General features: G+C 51.9%; 1 protein-coding gene and 1 long non-coding RNA gene across 2 annotated transcripts in view; one reads left to right on the top strand and one right to left on the bottom strand.

Moving 5' to 3' along the window:
* LOC135903206 (uncharacterized) overlaps positions 1-19,164 on the top strand; it is a 258,736-nt gene that overhangs the window by 102,221 nt on the left and 137,351 nt on the right. The gene's annotated exons all lie outside the window — the stretch shown is intronic.
* On the bottom strand, positions 4,243-18,880 carry LOC135903259 (uncharacterized). The gene is made up of 3 exons (XR_010564771.1): positions 18,822-18,880; positions 14,847-15,000; positions 4,243-4,851 (listed from the first exon to the last, which is right to left on the bottom strand). It is a non-coding gene; the product is annotated as an uncharacterized lncRNA (long non-coding RNA).

Raw genomic sequence — 19,164 nt, 5'->3', positions numbered from 1 at the left:
GTAAGTTGTAAATTTCAAATTTTAAGTACCCTACGTTTTTTCCTCCACGGTTACTTTCTTCAGACACCCCAGCATACGAAGCGTAATAAATAGTCACAAGGACTTGTGAAGCCGCAATGACGAACGTGGAAGACGAAGCCATGTGCTGCCCATAATTCCCTTGATACCGCCCGAGTTCTTTCTAGATTACTTTATGTAGGAAACTTTATGCTCGCGACATTGTTTGGGTCATTGTTTGGGGCAGTGACCGTGGTATGTTCGCGCGCGAATATTGCTGGAGATAAGTTTGGTTCTGCTGTCTTCAGAAACCTCCCCATTCGGGCGGTTCGGTGGCATCGAGTCGGACGGGAAGCACGCCGACTTGAATAGGTTTAAGTTCTTGCGGCTTCCAAACTTAATTAGCAGCTTTAATCGAGCGCGCTGCTTCTCAGTGTTAATACGCCGTGTTGCAATAATTAATTTTCTATTCTCGCCAGCACCATCTGTACTCGCGCCTCAAAACCGAATAAAAGGTTTAGAACGTCTATAAGAAGTTACATCATCATTACCCTTTAGTTAACAAGGTTTGGCGATGTGCGCCGCGATACGTGCTGGACACTCGTTGGGAAATTAGTGCTTCGAAGCTTTCTCGATGCAGCCTACGTATTGTTGCCGGCGATGGACATACCTATACGAAAGGGGGACGTTGGGCTTGAGAGCGAGAACGAAGATTAACGTGATGAATTAAATAGGTCAGGAAGGTGTTTACAGCCGGGTCACTTCAAATTGTGTGTGTGCGTGTGTGTGTGTGAATAAGTATACATTTCTTGGGTGGGTTGAGCGATTGAGGCTTCAACAGAACTTCCAGCATCAATCCTGTGGTTTAACGCCCTAAGCCTTGCACAAAAGCTTTCCACATATCAGAAGAGTTACGTTGCACAGTCGCGTGATCGCGTACATGCGGGCAGATGTTTCCCGCCGCTGCAGTGAATGTTTAACGAACAATATATCGTTTCCCGAGAAGTTTCGTTCACCTGCACTCTCCTATATCTGCCAGGAGCTGCTCTGTTTCAGTAGGTGATATAGTAAAGCATAAAGTGAACGACTAGGAATTGCGCCGGCTTTGGAAAGGATTTAAGCCTTCGTACGGCCTTCGTAAGCCTTCGTATTTAAGCACCAAGAGAGGAAGGAAAACTGTACGCACCGTTCGTTGGCCTCCTTAAATATGCTGCGAGGTCAGGGCGTGGTCGGGAGATGACAGCCTTCGTATCGCTGTGAATCATTGTATACTTTCACGCTAGAAATATTCTGTTGCACGCTCTTTTTCCTCCTATTTCATTTTTTAATTTCTTTTGTGCCCTCCGGGGAGGCACAGTGCACGGTTAAGGCGTTCTACTGGCGAGAGCGAGGTCGCGGCTTCGTTTCTCCCGATGGCGGCGGACAAATTCGGATGGAGGTTGAATACAAAAAACGGTCGTGCAGTGGTTTATAGGCGCACGTCAAAAAACCGCAGGTGCTCCTCCAAATTAATACGGCGCTCTTCTCTGTGGCGTCCCTCATAACGCTACTGTGCTTGCAATTGAAGGACGATAGACTTATACAGTGTGTGTGTGTGTGTGTGTGTGTGTGTGTGTGTGTGTGTGTGTGTGTGTGTTTGTGTTTGTGTTTGTGTTTGTGTGTGTGTGTGTGTGTGTGTGTGTGTGTCATGAAATCATTTCAATTTCAATTTGTTATGCCCTTAAATATGTGCTAAACATTAGTGTTGACTTTTCTTAATTTTGTTTGCAACCTGTGTTGACACACTCGTAAATAAATAGAAGAAAGCACTCCGAAGGCTGGTGCAGAAAAAAAAAAACGGACTGGGCTACTATATGCATACTATATACGCATAAGTTGAGGGCATATAGGTGGCAGTTAAAATGGGAAGTAGTTTGTGTTGCCGACATTCGACCGGTATAGTGCGATACGGTACAGTGCCCTGAGCTATTATGACTCGCAATGTGCATATACTTTGCCCATGCAAAAAAACTGTGTAGCGCCGCCTGTACGTCCTGCGCAGCGACAACGCTGAGTCTTGCCGCTCTTAACGGGGACGCCTTAAATAGCGTTGCGCGAATTGTGTACGTGGTGCGTTTTGTCTGCGGTACGTTGTCCGTGGCGTGCACTGTGCGTATAATTCTATTTATTTTCGTTCACATCTGAAGTAGTAAGCTAGGCGCGTGCAAACTTCTCCGCGATTCATTATGTATAGAGCACTTCCCTCACTTGCTCCCACCCCTTCTCTCTCTGGGTATATTAATGAACTATATGCTTCGTGGCAGTTGTTGCCGGTTTGTTCGTTTCTGCGTGCGTGGTGTTGTCGCGCTCATTAAGTGATTACTCTTGTTAATGCCGTGATGAAGGTGGCATGCAGTCGCCTCTCGCTCACGCGCACGGAAGCACATTTTGCACACTCACGCCTGACAGGACGTGAAAGAGGTAAACGAGGTGGGAAAGGGTGGGAACGAGGTTAAGCGGAAGACAAGCACCCCAAAGACGCTCATTAGTGGTGCATTACATAGATGCATTCAACGTCTATAAAGTTGTTGCTCGCTTGCACAAAGCACAACCACGTGTCACTACAGGGCTGCAGCCTCGCTTGCCGCTATATATTCTGCGGGCGCTGCAACTGTCGAGGATTGCGCTGGTGCTCGTCTCGTTCCCCAACCGCGCCGCGGCTGCATTAATTCCACTGAGCGCGGAATGCAAAAAAAAAGAAAAAAAGAAAGAAAAAAGCGCTCGTGTACCGTGCTGTGCGGGAGCCCATCTGGCCTAAATGAAATCGGAGTCCTCCTTCGCGCGTCTGTTCTAAACCCTGCGTCCCTCAGTGACGTCAAGCTTCATCAACTTTTCGAACTTGTTGTTTTTGACCCGTATTCGTACGCAGAGGAATGCTTCTGCCAGTTGGCGCGCTGTGCCGTGTATTTGCCGGTGAGAACGTGCGTGTATTTTTTTTTTTTCTTGTGCGCATTCTGATAACTTGTCGTTGACGCGCGTGTTTTGAGCATCCTTGGGCCGTTTAACCTCGAGTGCCGAATAATCATTTGGTTTGCATTTTCAGAACACACTACAGTGCTACAGTCTTGTACATCTTTCCATAGTACTTTTTTTTTTTTGCTCTTCTCGTTATCTTCTTTCTCTTGGGTAAGATTTTTGGATAGCCGGCCCCCAAACAGCAGTAAAGACAGATGATGTATCAAGTCGAGAACCCGTAATTGTGGCCTCCGATCTCGGAATTAGTCATGTCATAGCCATAGTATCCTACAAAAATTACTAGAGGGAACTATGGCACTGTGATGATTCAGCGACAATATGATTGACGAGTTGTGCACGGATTTGTCTTAATTATCGTGGTTCTGGATTGAAATGTTCTTCTGGCATTATTACGCATCTTTCTAGATAGTCCTAAGAGGGCTGACAGTATTAATGAATGAATGAATGAAAATAGGATTAGCTATGTAAGGGGTTCAAGGTGGAGAGGTTACATAAACGTGATTTCTGCTACTTCACTTCATTTAGCATCCATAATAAGGCTGCGGTAGTATGAAAGGAAAATTACCCGAATGGGGAAAAAAGTATGCTGATTTACGTGTAAAGAGTAAAATTGAGCCAAAGTGACGGAAGACGTGATGCCCCACTCACGCGCTAGCTTGGAGGAAACAAACAATATGAATAAAGTTCGAACGCGTGAGCACACGGCATACGATCATATTCCTGAATTGCCAGAACCGTTGTGTGTTGTTTCATTCGCAACGCCTTTGGAAGCCAAAAGGACGAGGCTTAGGCAAATTCGTGTATGCTAATTAAGCAACCGTCATTCCCACGCTGGCCGAACCGCGATATACTCGCAGCGCCTGTAGGGAGACTCTAGCGCAGTGCATATTCCACGTTTTTAAATTTCACGCAATTGTTCTCACGAATAGGCAAATTGGTGCTTTGCATGTAGTTCAACAGTCAGTGCACGAACTGTAAGTTATTCACGGTTTATGGACAGTACCGTTTTCGCCGCATCACTCCACGACGCAGAGGAAAATAGCTGAGTGCATGGGGAATAACAGTTGCCTTTATTCCTCCTGTTGCTCTCTTTGCTACCAAGGACAGTCGTAATAAGTAAACACTAAGTATCCGAAATTTGCACAAGACACGCACACTCCTGTGGTTAGTCCCTTGTGGCATGAAAGCGGCCTTTTTCGGGACTGTCTAGTTACTCCCGTGTTCCTTGGCGTTTTACTTAGAGCGCACAGTTCCCCATAGTTATTTATTGTGGGGAAACCCTCTATGCCCATCAACGACAGTCGGTGTGAAAAGAAGGCGCCGTGCCGCTGTCCGTTATCTCCTTTACACAAGCGGCAGAGTCCATCGCGCGACTTCCACCCTTCTGCCCGACGTGGCTTCCTCGAGTGCGGCGAGTTCTGCGGACGGCACCGTCTTCACCTTGCCTTTCAGTTCGCCGGCCAGCCCTCTCCGCCGGGTCGTGGAAGAAGAGCATTGTGTAACGCCTGCGCCCCCGCCTTCGTGGAAGTCGCGGGGGCGTCTCACCCTCCCACCCCCCTTTGGGCGTCGTGGTGTGTGGCGCTCGCTTCCGTGAAGACGCCGTCATCGCCCGCATTCTCTCCCTCTCTTAACACACGATGCACGTCGTCGGGCGTCGACGTTGTCCGACTCTGACGACGGCCGCTACGCCGGAATTCGTCACGCTGGAAGGCGTCCAGGAGCGTCCAGACAGGGCGCTCTCGAGCATAAATGCGCACGCACGCGCTCACTTGAAAGGGAGGTGGAGCAGGGGAGAACCGTGACCGTGCCGCCACCGGTATTGTCCATTCGCTCGGCCGCCTGAAAATGAAAGAAAATGCGAAAGAACGAGTCGCTGCATCAAGCCTGCCAAGACGAGTTCATGCTCGCCGGAAAGCCGGCTACATAAGTCTGCCGAATTACGCATACTGAAGAGAAAGATTTAGGCAGCTCGCTGGAAGCTTTGGACAGTCCTAATATTTAAACAATGTTGCTGTTTATTTAGTGATCTCTGAATCGATCTTCCAAGTTGCGGATCGCAGAAGTAGCGGCAGAGGAGCCTTTTTTTTTTTTATATAGCACATAGAGAGTAAGAATTCATGCCTTGACGTTTTTTTGCTTCTTTTCCTGCTGGGTTTTTCGCCGCTTTTTCATGATACTCGGAATGGACGCCATCATGAATTAAGGGTATGCTGCAAGAATAAGCATTCGCAGATTCGTCAATTCACTTCGAGATCGGACGTAGCAGTGCCGCATACGTTGCGGTGTACGTAACAGGACGCGAAACAGTAGGAAGTAAGGAAAAGAGCGTCCCATCCTGTTTATATTCCAGCAGCAAGTAGTGACGTGCAGTATACGTATAATCCACAGCCTTGCAAGTCAGTGAGCACACATTGAATAGTCACGTAAAAACGAAACATGATTTCTTAATGAACGCACGTATAGTCGCGGTTCTTAATCACGTTTCAGATGGCGACTCAAAGCGTGTGCGTGCCTTGTTGGCCCGGTGTTTACATAGCGCAGTGCGCACCACGTTGACCCTTAGGAATTCCTGCCGTATCCGCTGCCAGAAGCGTGGGTGGGCCACGAAAGACACGAAAAGTGTGTGTGCATATATATCTCCTTCCGTCGTTTTGATGCACTTCGCTGTAGCTTAGTTCGGACTTCAAAAATAGTGCACGGAACTGGCTGGACTCGCGTTCTTCATACACGCTTGCGCGCGTGGGCATTGTTACGACTTTGTACCGCTGCACCACGATTACGACTTTGTGGTCCCGTAGCGCTCGTCACCCGTTTCGTGACAGAGCGTTGGTAGCGAAGACTCCGAGCCTGGCGTCGATGAGAATAACAAAAGGGACTTTATACATTATATACAGGTTATCATACAGGACATGAACGGGTCGGCACTGGGGCCGAGTGCTCACAACAAACGCGACTGTTCTCGCACGGCGACGTCCGGCGAAAACGCGTGACACATCTCACCCCAGTCGGGAGCGACACTGTCTCCCGGTGGGTCGGCGGATCCTGTTTTTCAGGCAGCGCGTCGCTGCTTTTATAATCCCCGAGGAACCATTGTCACTCAAACGGCCCAATACAAAGTCAGCACACGACGGTCGTCCGAGGGGTCCAACCAGCGACCGCGCTGGCCACCCGGTTCAAAGTTCGCGCGCGTGGTGACCTCCATGCAAGAGGAGGTGCGGCGCCGGGCTGTCTGGTACACGCTGACACGTCTAAACACGTCGCCTGCCGATGCTTCTCCCGCAGGACACCGCTGCCTGACGGCTCAGCATCTTGACTTGTGAAGGGAGAATTAGGGCGCTCGCAGGATAGATTCTGCATCTTGCAGATTCGGAATCCGGGCTTGTGGTAATGGCACAACAGCATCCCCGCCCTCAGATAAGGCGCCGGGAAGACGAGCTGCCTCCACGTGGCTCGGATGCCGGGCGCGCACGTTCGTCAGGCTCGTCCAAGTTCACGTCCAGTGTCGGGACGCCAGGTAACTTCACGTGCCCAGGTCCGACTCGCCAGGACAGGAGCTCTGCTCACCGCGTCGTCGCCAAGGCACCTTGACCAGCTCCGCTCGGGTCGTTCCTAAGACCTTGCTTCTCGCCCCTGGTCCCGCTTGGTCGTTCTGCAGCTTGCAAAACCGACCGGCAAAAGGCAACACCAAACACGAACAAGTGCCCTCTGTCTCCCGTCAAACACCAGACAAGGCCATAATCCAAATCCACCTAACTAAATAGCTATCCCCCTTTTGCTCCCGCTGCAACAGGAGGTAGGTGCACGATCTAGTACACAAGGCTCAAACAACCAGTTTTCAAATTAACAACGCAACAAAATAGAAACAATTATTAATCAGCAATAATAATTACAAATAGAATGGTCCCCTTGAAATCACTTGGACCGAAAACATAATTCTGAGGAAGCAAATGAGGTCATTCATTTTTCCCGGCGATATTTTCGCGGAATCCGAAGCTGCTTATATTTGCGACCCTGCTTATCCGTGTAGCGGCGGTACAATAAGCCAGATTCCTTGCCAAATGAAACCCTCCTTTTTTTCACTCCCCGTTTGACGCTCTTCCTCAGATCGGCTAGTGAACAATCTTCCTGTTGCTCGCGAATCCGAGTTTCCCTTTCAACTGCAGCCTGCTCCTGCCAGCTGGCGGAAACCGGAGCGAGTGTGGAGCCCGCGTCGCCTAATTGCGGCGTCGCGTCTCTATCGCGGCTAGCACTGCACGCGTCACTCCCACTCACCTCCAGGACCCGCTCGCCTAGGCCAGCCTCCGAGCTCTGCCTCTCCCGTGACTGCTCGCCACTCAAGTTACCCTGATCGGTCCCTGTACCGCACCGCTGTTCGCTCACCGACGCTAAGTCAAGTTCCCTCGACAGCGGGCGCGCTTCGGATCGCGTGGGGACCATGTACGCCACGTCGGCAAAGAATGATTTGCCGTGATCCCTCAGCAGCTGCTCCGAGCTATTTGAGAAGAGGTAGGAAAATTGCTCCGGGAGGGCGGCTGACACAGCGGCTTCGGTGTTAATTTTCCCAAACTCTCCTTCAATGATAACCGTTGCGATCGGTAAACAGACACTCTCCTTCTCGGCCACTTGCCGTATCCTAACGCACTCTCCCGTAAAATCACTCGAGGAGACGAAAGACGGGTGAACAACGTCCATAGTTGCTGCAGAGTCCCGCAGTGCTCGGCACTTCTTGCCGTTTACCTTAATTTCCTGCACATAGGGCTCCAATAGACGTATGTTTTTGTGAGTTTCCTGTATCGTTGCAAAAGCAATTCTCTCTGGGCAGCTTGCAGCGATGTGCCCTTGCTTTTTGCAATTGTAGCAGGTTAACGGTTTCCGTTTTTCAAAAGAACGCGTCATTTCGTTTCGCTGTTTCGTACCATCGCCATCATTCTGAGATGCATTCTGTCCTTCCATTACAGTTTCTTTGGTAAGGGATTCGTCTTCCCGAAACTCGCGACGCGTGATTTGCTTCCGTTCGTCGGGCTTCCCGGAAAACCCATCTCTTCTATCAGCTTTTTCTACGCGCACTGCCTTGCTGTGCAAGCTGCGGCGGGTGTAATACTCTTCCGCCAACTCTGCTGCCTTGTTTAGCTTAACCTCCTTTAGCCTATCTTGCAGCCAGAGCCTGACATCCTCATCAATGCAACGGTAGAACTGCTCCAACGCGATGCATTCGACGATTTTGTTGCGGTCGTCGTAAACCTCTTCGCCCTTCAGCCATTCCACCAGGTCGGCTTTTAGACGAAACGCGAAGTCAACATTCGACTCCTTACCCTTTTTTGCATACCGGAACCTCTGCCGGAAAGCTTCGGGCGACAATTTGTACTTCCGCAGCAGCGCTTCCTTCACATCACTGTAGCTCTCAAACGCCTCTTTCGATAAGCAAGTTATTACGTCTGATGCCTCCCCAGGAAGCAACGCTAACAGATTCTGTGCCCAGAGGGATCGCTCAATGCTATTCCGTTCGCACACGTGCTCAAATTTCACGAGGTATTTGGCCATATCCTCTCCGACGACAAAGGGTGGAAGTTGATCGCGTATTCTTGGAACATTAGAAGTGAGACTAGGCGCTGGCGAGTTATTTCGGATCTCCAACTCTTTCATTTTAAGCTCGTGCTCACGTCGCTCCCTCTCTCTCCTTTCCTCCTTTTCCTCCTCGCGAAGTTCCTTTTCTCTCCTTTCCTGCTCGCAACGTTCCTTCTCCTTCCTTTCCCGACGTTCATTGATATCCGCCCAGGCCTCAGCGGCTTCCTCAGCCGTTACGTCCCCAGTCCTCATGACCTCAAGGATCGCATTCTTTCTTTTGGTTGAGCCCAACTCAATGCCCAACTCCTCACAAATTTCGAGAAGTTCCTTCACCTTGTACTTCTCCATCGTTCACACTGTCCTCCTGCTGTTTACCCTTTTTGAATATACCTGCCGTACGCTACTATAACACTACTAGTAAGACATATGCAAGTATTTCACACACTGCCCTGTTTACCCCCTCAGCATCCCCTGGTTTTCAAAACACTCTTACTAGGCTTGAAACACACAAGGTTATCACAATGCAACACCAAATCCTTCCCTAAGCTACTATAACCTGTGTCAGAGAAAGTCTGGTGTTTGAGGTAAACTTCAGGCACTCACCGCGCCGAGGTAGCTGATGCCGGTCAATCCCACCGCTGCCACCAGTGTTACGACTTTGTACCGCTGCACCACGATTACGACTTTGTGGTCCCGTAGCGCTCGTCACCCGTTTCGTGACAGAGCGTTGGTAGCGAAGACTCCGAGCCTGGCGTCGCTGAGAATAACAAAAGGGACTTTATACATTATATACAGGTTATCATACAGGACATGAACGGGTCGGCACTGGGGCCGAGTGCTCACAACAAACGCGACTGTTCTCGCACGGCGACGTCCGGCGAAAACGCGTGACACATCTCACCCCAGTCGGGAGCGACACTGTCTCCCGGTGGGTCGGCGGATCCTGTTTTTCAGGCAGCGCGTCGCTGCTTTTATAATCCCCGAGGAACCATTGTCACTCAAACGGCCCAATACAAAGTCAGCACACGACGGTCGTCCGAGGGGTCCAACCAGCGACCGCGCTGGCCACCCGGTTCAAAGTTCGCGCGCGTGGTGACCTCCATGCAAGAGGAGGTGCGGCGCCGGGCTGTCTGGTACACGCTGACACGTCTAAACACGTCGCCTGCCGATGCTTCTCCCGCAGGACACCGCTGCCTGACGGCTCAGCATCTTGACTTGTGAAGGGAGAATTAGGGCGCTCGCAGGATAGATTCTGCATCTTGCAGATTCGGAATCCGGGCTTGTGGTAATGGCACAACAGCATGCGATCTATGTCTTCCTGTACTGCTGCAAGCTGCTGGGCAGTCGTGCAACGACCACCGCCGCCAGGAGCGGGCGGCTAGTGACGCTCTGTCAGGCCTGTTGAGCTTTCTGCAGCAGCAGAAGCACTCGTTTAGCTCTCTTCTCTTTCTGCTCTTTAATTTGTTTCGCTTTCTTTTACTGTTGGCCTCTCGTGCCCTCGCGCGCTCTTTCTCTCTCTCTCTCTGTTGTATTTCCTAACCCCGTCCTTTTCCTACACATCTAATATGCGCGTCCTTCTCGTGAACCTTTCTGGAGAAAGAGTGCGTTGCCGGAGCCGTCCGCAGGACATGGCGCTCGCAGCCAACGACAAGCCTCTCCCCGCTTCTCTCACCCTCCGATTAAAGTGCGCTTGCTCAAGCCTTCTTTCGAACTCCCTCCCCTCTCTCTCTCTCATACTCCCACAGCGCTGTGCCCGCCGCGGGAGCGTGTAGCGCAGGCAGCGTGTCCGCTCAGGCGTGCGTTAACGCGCGCTGGCGCGCACGTCGAGCGTGGAGCCGGCAGACGCCGAGCGTCGCAAGCACGCACGCCGTCGTTAGCTGTATGCGCTGCTGCGGTCCGACTGGCTGCACTCGAACGTTAACTCCTTAAGGCAAAAGGGGTGCACACACGAAGAAAAAAAAGGGGGGGGGGATATGAGGTTACTCTCAGAACTTACTGCACTAACAGAGCAATTAACCTTCCTAATCCTCAAAAAGAGGACGAGAGGGCCACCTCCCCAGGACGAGAGGGCGGGCTCTCCGCGGACCCAACATTGACCCTGCGTGGAGTCAACCTACCCAAGGTGCACACGCTCCGTATCCTGGGCCTGACTTTCCACAAGGACGGTGCCGGTCTCGCCGCCGTTAAGAAGCTGCGAGCGACAGTTACCCAGTCGCGCACCGGTTGCGAAGAGTGAATAACAGAAAGCACGGCCTGAAGGAGCACGACACTATCAAAATAATACAAGCCCTGATAATCAACAGGGCCACTTAATTACCGCATCCCGCACCTACATGGGTCTCGAGAGCAGCGAGATGGACAAACTGAGCACCCTCATATACGAAACACTGAACAAGCTGGGGCTTCCCTCGGCGACGTTGACGGAGAAACTACTCAGCCTGGGCATCCACAATACTTGGGAGGCACTATATATAGCAGAGGCCCACAAGACGAGTCACATAGAGCGACTCGAGCTCACCAGTGCGACGGGCAGGGACACGCTGAGAAGACTGGTCTACCCAGTCGAATATGAATCCAAAATCAGCGGGTCCCTCTATCCCTGAGCGAGATCAGTGGCCAGCATCCCGAGAAACATGCACCCTGAATACAACAGAGAAAGGAGGCAAGCGCGAGTACAAGCTCTGCGTGAAGCCTACGAGGGACCGAAAAGTCAGATACACCGACGCGGCAAAAACACAGTGACCCACGCTGTTAGCGTGACCAACGGCCAGGGAGAAGAGGTAGCAGCGGCCTCGGTGAACACTCCAGACATCGACTCCTCGCAAGAAACGGCGATAGCCCTGAAGGCCACGGCGGGCAAGCGTGAGAGCATGAGCTCATGACAGTGATCACGGACTCGCAAACAGCACGCAGAAATTACCAAAAGGGCCGCATTTCCAAACCAGCCCTGAGCATCCTCGAGAAACTGGACAATCTTCAAGAAATATACATTGTCTGGACCCCGGCACACGAGTCCCTGGTGGGTAATGTATATAGCGACTCACGCCGCTGCCCGAGATCAGTCTCCGGGCTGTCATACCGGGTTCACGAGCCTCGTCACATCCGCCCGATCGGCGTCCCGAAAATACGCACCGACATCCTGAGCCACTACAGACTGGGGACCTACCGAACCCCGCATCCAAAGTTGACCAGAAAGGCCGTGATTATCCGGAAACTAAAGACCGGCACATTCCCGCTCGGCACCCTGCTGAACGGCATGTATCCTACGAGCTACGCTTACAAGTAGGCCTTCTCCTCTTCGTCCAATCACCACGCGGCATGGGAGTGTGGGCAAAGCCCATCGACACTGCGCATCACCGGACTAACCGTCGAGCAGTGGGAGGCCCAGCTGACAAGTCCCAGGCCTGAAAACCAGCATCGTCTGCTCAGCAGGGCCAAGCTATCCGCTCAGACCCACAGAGAGGACGTCCACCTCGGATGATTTCACCGTCGGGTCACTTCTATAAAGAACGTTTATTCCTCCTCCTCGTTTTGAGGACCAACAGCAGGAAGATGAAGTGCTCAAAGCGTACCGCTGAGGACTTCGTCTTCAACAGACTACCCCTTGCGTCTCGGGCGTGCTCGAAAATGTATTAAATTTTATCCTTTGGAGTGCTCGACTTCCGGCTATATTTATAACAACTGTTGACCCCCACAATTACTCAGGAGGGGTGTTAGGTCATGTGTATCTTGCGCAGCGTGTTGCGGGAAATTCTTACGTTCCCACAACTGTACGCCTGATTTGACGGTGCACCACTTTCTATACGCACTGTGCGGCTTCTTACTTCCGCCACCTCCGTAGAGATTCGTGCGCTTGGCTCTCGTAGCAGTGTAGGCGCCACGCACTATAGCCAGATAGCATTGTGGCTTCGTACAAGTCGTACAAGTGCTGGCGAGGCCAGCCGCTTGGACTACGACGCAAATCAGATCACGTTTTGAACAGCAACAGATACGCGGACGTTTCATGCCGCGCTTGAAACAGCCAATCCGCGAAACCTTTCGAACGCCTAAGCAACGGGCCTTCGCCACCATTTCGTATACGGTCACGCGCGGCGCTTGTGCCGTTGGACTACCGTTTACAGAACGAGAAAGCTCCTGCCTCGAGATGAATGATGGGAAAGGGGGCACCGTATGCGTGATCGCGTAACCCGTTTTATATGCAAGACGTGCTTGCTCCTCTCTGGCGCTTTTGTCAGTATGCGGGAAAGCTTGAGCGCACTGGCATCCGAAATGGCAGCCTGTGTCCACGGGATGTGCGCGGAGCGTGTGGCAGCGAGGGTCCTTCCTTTGCGCTTCTCGGTACAACAGACGCGCCTTCCTCGGCCCGTCCCGTTTCGTGGGGGTGCCGTCATGCCCCCTCCGAACGGGGCCAGCGAGCAGGCGCGGGTCCCGCGCCCGAGAGGGCAAGGGGGGTTCGAGTCGACGGTGCGTGCCACCACGTGTTACGCGCGCTGCGTGTGTAGGCATGTATGCACGTGCATCGTACAGGGACGGGTTAGAGAGAGAGAGAGATGTCACGCGGTATAATACGGGAGGAAGACGTGACCGCTCCTAACGTGATGCGGTTGACCCGGCACTGCAGTCGTCCTCTCCCCGCGGTGGCCGATGATGAAAGACGCCGGCAGCGTCGGTTATGTATGTGCGCCAGGGGAATTAGCCGAGCCGCGCGCTCCGTCTCTCTGTGATTACGAAGGTGCCCGGATGTCCGCCCATGCTGAACGCCGGTAGCGGCATCTTTCGTAACGGTGTCACGTATGCCCGACGGCGTGTGACGGAGCCCTTGGAGTCGCGTACGCTCTTCTCACTATAACCTATAACCACGCACCCATCGCCGTCACTGACGTGGCTTGAAAGTGTTTGGGATCGGCATGCGGAAACTAGACAGGCCAGGATGATTCGTGTAGACTTACCTCTTTTTTTTCGACTATATTTAGAAATTGAGCGAAAGTGCTTCCTAGCAATGATTATAGCACAACGGGAGCATCTGCGAAAGTGTGTTCTTGCAGCGCTTCACAACTAAACTATACACTGAATCTTCAAACGAGTCGCCGAAACCAGTTGTATTTACCGTTTACCCGAACGCATGAAGGTTGAAAAGTTATCCTTTGTGTCCTACGATGTCAATTGTGTCGTACATTGCTCACATACACAGTAAGATTAAAAGCTTCAGCCTCCATTTAGCGACAAACATATACTTCAGCGACTACTTACTATAGGCTAATAAACTGTTCAGTAGTCGCAGGCCTTCCAGTTTCTTTCTGTATTACGTAAACAAGGTTGCGAGCAGTCGCAGATATGCAGTTCGACTTCCAAGAGTAGCAACTTTTTGAGACCGAGAACAACAGAAGCCGCTTGCTGCGGGTAAATAAGAAACAATAGTGCAATGACCGCTCGTCCAATGCGCCATTCCAAGTTCTGCACAGCAGAATATACGTCCTTTCAATGTTGCATATGCTATAACGATTTGAGTATCGCAGACGTTTTTATGAATACTGATGGTGGTAGCCCTAGGAGCCCGTGCTTGCAGAAGTGTTAACTGAATACGTTGTATTAATGGAGAAGAAAATGCGGAGAGAATCGCAGAGTGAATTCTAACAATTAAGTCGAAGGACTGTGCGGAATTCACCTGGACCTGACAACCCCTGTTGCCCCTTCTTCTGATCACTGTGCAAGGTTTAGCCCACAGTGGTACTTTAATTGCGCCCCATTCCAGGATATTGTTATCGATTGCGACGTGTTGCCTACTTAAACTTCTTACCTCCTCTACTTTGTCGGTTCTTTTCCTTTCTTTCTTTCTTATCTTTTTTCACAGCGCTTACTGTTGAAAATGCAGCTGAAAATTAATTTCTATTACCACCTTTATTTATCCACCGTTATGTTCGCCATTCCCCGCTAGTGAATATAAGCCATGTTATGAACAGGTAGCAACTGTGGATAATAATCCACGAACTGTGGATAATAATCTCGCAATTCGACTCCTCCCCCCCCGCCCCCAAGTTTGTTTTTATACTTTGACGTTTTTTTTGTTTATCTTAGCTTATATATTTTGCAATATTTGGCTGTCATAGTTTGTTTCATTCGTCTTCCCTCTAAGAGATCAAGCCCCCTCGTGGGGGACGGAATGTTTCCGAGAACTGAACGTTAACGTCTCAAATGGTAAATTAGCAAACACGAATATGCAAGCAAGTGGTACAAGGATGCTCGAATGCTTTCGCATCGAGTGGCCTTACCTTGCAGAAACGGGTCGCATTATTTCATCCTCACGCACACCCACCCGTCCGCCATGCACATCGGGGCGGCGAACAGCGCGCTGTCAAGCCGTGAGCCACTTTCCTTGGCCGAGAAGCGTCCTTGGGGAAAGGGGCATATCGGTCGTCGTGTACGCTGCACAATGTGGCGAAATCGTGCGTGCCAGCCGTCAGTGCTTCGCTTGACACGTGGGCGAAACGGATTTGTTTACCGCCGTCCATCGCGCGCGTTTGTCGAGAGAGCCCTCGCTCACGTGACTCCCTGTAATCCTCCACCACAGCCTTTCCACGAACGCTGCATATATAGCGGGCTCCATTTGCCTCAACCGCGAGCCAGTGACATCGAGGACACGGCTTTCGTGACACGCTCGCTTATCGCGATCAATCAATCAATCAATCAATCAATCAATCAATCAATCAATCAATCAATCAATCAATCAATCAATCAAGTGCTACTAGAACGCATTAGGTCGAATTTACACATATATTTGGGCCGATAGCTGAAATGGCTTGTGACTGGTCCTGTGCAAACAGTGACTAGCAATGCTTTACTAGCAGTACAGTGTGGCGGCCATATTTTTGAAGCCTACAAGCGCGTTTTTTTCTTTTTTTTTTCTCTTCCTGGAGCAGGACTCCAGAGTCGGGACGCTAAAGCGGCTTTGATATTGAATTATTAACGCATTTTAGGATACATGTCATATATACGCGTGGGATATGGAAGTCCCGAAGGCGTTCTCGCCGTACAAAACTGTCAGGAGGAACCCGCTGTTAGACAGGACCTCCTGGTGACTCGAAACGAAGAAAGCGGAGAAGTGTTGGAGGCGAATGAAAGTGTTGACTGTTTCACCCGTGCTAACTACAGTTGCTATACTTTCTCACTGCCGTCAATTAGTCGCCGCTATTCACGAGTCGCAACGACGGGACGAACCTGTGGCAGCATAACCAGCCTCGAGAAAGACCGCGCAGCGTATGAATGGGAGCGAAATGGGGCTCGAAGAGGGGAGAGAGCGAGAGAGAGGGTCGGTGGCTGTCAGATAACTGTTCTTTGAACTCTCCCCAGCCTGCCATCGCACGCAAGACGCGGCCACCACCGCGGCGCGGTTCCTCGTTGTCAGGGCCCGCAAAGTCGGCGGGGGGAGGGGCCGCCGTCACGGCGGTGTTGCGTGCATGCGGGCCGCGCTTGTCAGTCACTCGCAATCGGCACGCAGCTCCGCTTCGGTGACGCGCGTGGCCTCCTTGCGTGCGCTGCCCACGATGTCTCCTCCTCCAGCTCCTCAAGGATGCCGCCGTTGCTGCAGTTCCGTGCACGAATGCGCGCGGGCCGTGTGTGTCAAACCTCTTCGTGCACGGTTCATCATCGCGAGAGTATAGAGCCCGTCAAGAGTCTAGTCCGAAGGTCTGTTTGCGAGTCGCTTGTCGTATGTGCACGCAGTCTTAATTGAAGCGCTTCCTCCGTGGGAAACGCCGGGCGTACTTCGTATTTTCCTTTTTGAGCGCCTGTAAATTGTAGTGATCCGTGTGGGTGGTGCATCCGGAGTCCGAAGACGAAGGTTCCTTCGTAGAGTGGGACATGCACGACAAGAGGAAGGGCGGAAATAACGCGTGCGTATATGCGATAGTTCTTTCCCAAAGGAAAAGCGAAGTGCGCGCCGCGCACGTTTCTTTTTTTACCGAAGGGATCGAAAATGCTGGTGGTGGTGGTGGTGGTGATGTTGAAGCAGGCGGGGTTAGCCTGGCATACATGGCCGGCAATTCCTGCGCCTTGGTCTGCGGCAGCCATCTGCGACACAGTATTCTCAAGCGGCCCCCGACACCGTCGTTGTAAGTGTAGTCGTATACTATAACGAGGATTTATAACTGCTTTGCGAGTTTATCTCGCACTGCGGGAATCCCAGCGTCCTTTCAAAGGAGTTCACGTAAATCTATGCGTCGTTCCCCTTTGGGCCAGAAGTTTAATTTGGAGCAATTGCCGCGTGGTATAAGATGCAAAAGAAGAATGAAAAAAGAACAGCGTTCACACGTATATTATTGCAGTTTCTGCACATCGGCTCCATACTACGGTCAGTTGGTCGAGCACTATACTGATTCCCTCACCCTGCCTCGAAGCTTTCAACGCGGGCGGGGGGGGGGGGGGGGGCGCGCATTCGGCACCGCGGCCTCGAAAAGCCGCCGTCAAGCAAACAGGCGCCGCGCTCCTCCCTCGGTGCAGGCGCTTCTCGAAAACGCAGGCGCCGGTCCCAAGGCTGCCGCCGCTGCCCCAGAGCGAGCAAGCTCTGCATGCGAGCTGTGCCAACGCCGCCATCCCATATATAGGCGGTGATGCTCGCCCTGCGTGTGTGTGCATGCCTTCTCTCCTAAGCTGAAATTCACGCTGCTCGCGGTGCGCGTGTGCATACATAAAGTAAATCGGCGTTTGGACCTGGTTCGCGCTTGCGCTGTTCCCGAGTCCAGCGCACACTTCGGCGTCGAGAGGGCGCGGCAAGCCGTCACTCGAACAAATATTTCGCTGTGTAGCGCCACTGATCCGCAGTCCACGCAAGGCTTACGGGCAAGCACCGGTGACGAGCACAGTCGGTACGTCGCCGTGTAAACAAGCGGGGAATCGTGTTTTTTCACAGACACCGCACCTCTGAGCAAACGTGCTGAGCCCGCACAAGGTAAAGCGTTTTCGAACGTTTTTTTTTTCAGGTCTTCCGCACCGGCTTCCATAAGGCGGACTGGAGCCTCGCGGATCGTGTGGAACGGCGTGCGGATTGAGCATATATATATAGTCGGCCCTGTGAGCGATGGTCTTTCGCTAAACGTCCGACGTCGTCGGCTGCGGATAAAGCCGACGAGCGCTCTGCGTCTTTGTCCGTTGTATTCTCTGTCGGTAGTACATATATCGGTTTCACGCCGCATTCTCTAGACGCATGCCTTCAGACATCGACGGCGCACAAGTGCAGTGTACTTTTTTTCTTACCGTGGTACGCTGCCCCTCAATTTCGCAATAGCGAAAACTTTGGGAGGAGAGCGGGGTAAGCCAGGTTTCTTAACGACCGCTCTGCAATGTAGCGGTCGGTCTCTCTCGCAAACACTTTATTTTTAGTTGAAATGTTCCGGCTCTGTACTCTATATGAGCGAACACGTCTTGCGCACACAGTGCGAATGAATGAATAAAACTTCAGTTATTGCTATGTTTGGCGTCCATATACGGAGAATGCGTCTAACGTGCTAACTGGCAATCTCCAAGAAGATTCACAGGTGTATTTAGTTAACTAAGTAAATTAAATTTGAGCTATAGTGCAACCCGAGGGTCTTGCAGTGTGGAAAAATACGATCGTTAGTATATAGTGCAGAAACAGAAGTATATCCGCACAATCCCAATCCCGGCCAACTACACCGTGTTTCACGAAGGCCCAACAGGAAATGGCGAGGAAACGCGGTAGTATACAACAGCCCTCTCGTCGTCCTTATACATATAGTTCTCGTTAAGATCTCTTCGCCAGTTAGCCTCGTTTCCGGGCTTATTGAGTTTACGGTCGCTGCCACGCGGCCACTGAGGGCAAACAAAGCTCGGCGCTTCTTCTCGACTTGACGAACGGAAAGACAACCGACGCTTCCGTCCGTCGTGGAATCGATCGCTCGTCCTTCCGAAACTGCCGTTCTCCCGGCGAGCTCACACACATCGCTTCCACGCTGACGGTCAACGATCCACAGGAGAGTGTACCGCGGGCAGCGGCCGATGGGCAATGCAGACGAACGCACAAGCGACGGCGCGTTTACCGGAGCCGTAAAAGGGGGGCTTCCTTGTTCGGCGTTACGTAGCCCGGGCAACAATCACTGCGTCTCTGTAAAACGCGCCTGCGACCGGAAGAAGCGTCCGGACAACAAACGATGCGGTGTGGCTGTACAAACACAGAACGCACGTCAAGAGGCAGGGCCGCGGAGTGAGTGACCAAATCGCTCTGTCCTTACCACAGTCTGCGCTCGACGTATTATGATACGAGCCTGGTGAGTGCGACGTATGCCCACACTCCGTTGTCTCCTGCCCTGCACGACGAACAATGCTTGTTAACGGAGTGCGACAAGACAGCAGTTTGTGCCGTGTTCGCAACTGTGTGCGTGGACGCGGTGCGAGCTGTGTTCGCGCCTTGTCGCGCGTCTTTGAAGAGGAGGGCTTTTTTTTTTTCTTTTCGCTTCTGCGTTCGCTTTCGGAAAGCGCGGCGGTTTGCTTGCCTCTGCCCCCGAGCTCGCAGTTTTGCGAATGAGCGCCGGCTGTTGTTTAGAGATGAGTGCGCCGAAAGCCTCTTCTTTTTTT

Source organism: Dermacentor albipictus, chromosome 2 (assembly GCF_038994185.2).
Source record: "Dermacentor albipictus isolate Rhodes 1998 colony chromosome 2, USDA_Dalb.pri_finalv2, whole genome shotgun sequence".
Taxonomy (NCBI): Eukaryota; Metazoa; Arthropoda; class Arachnida; order Ixodida; family Ixodidae; genus Dermacentor; species Dermacentor albipictus.
The sequence above is the reverse complement of the archived record's forward strand: the minus strand, read 5'-3'. Positions and strand labels throughout refer to the sequence as shown.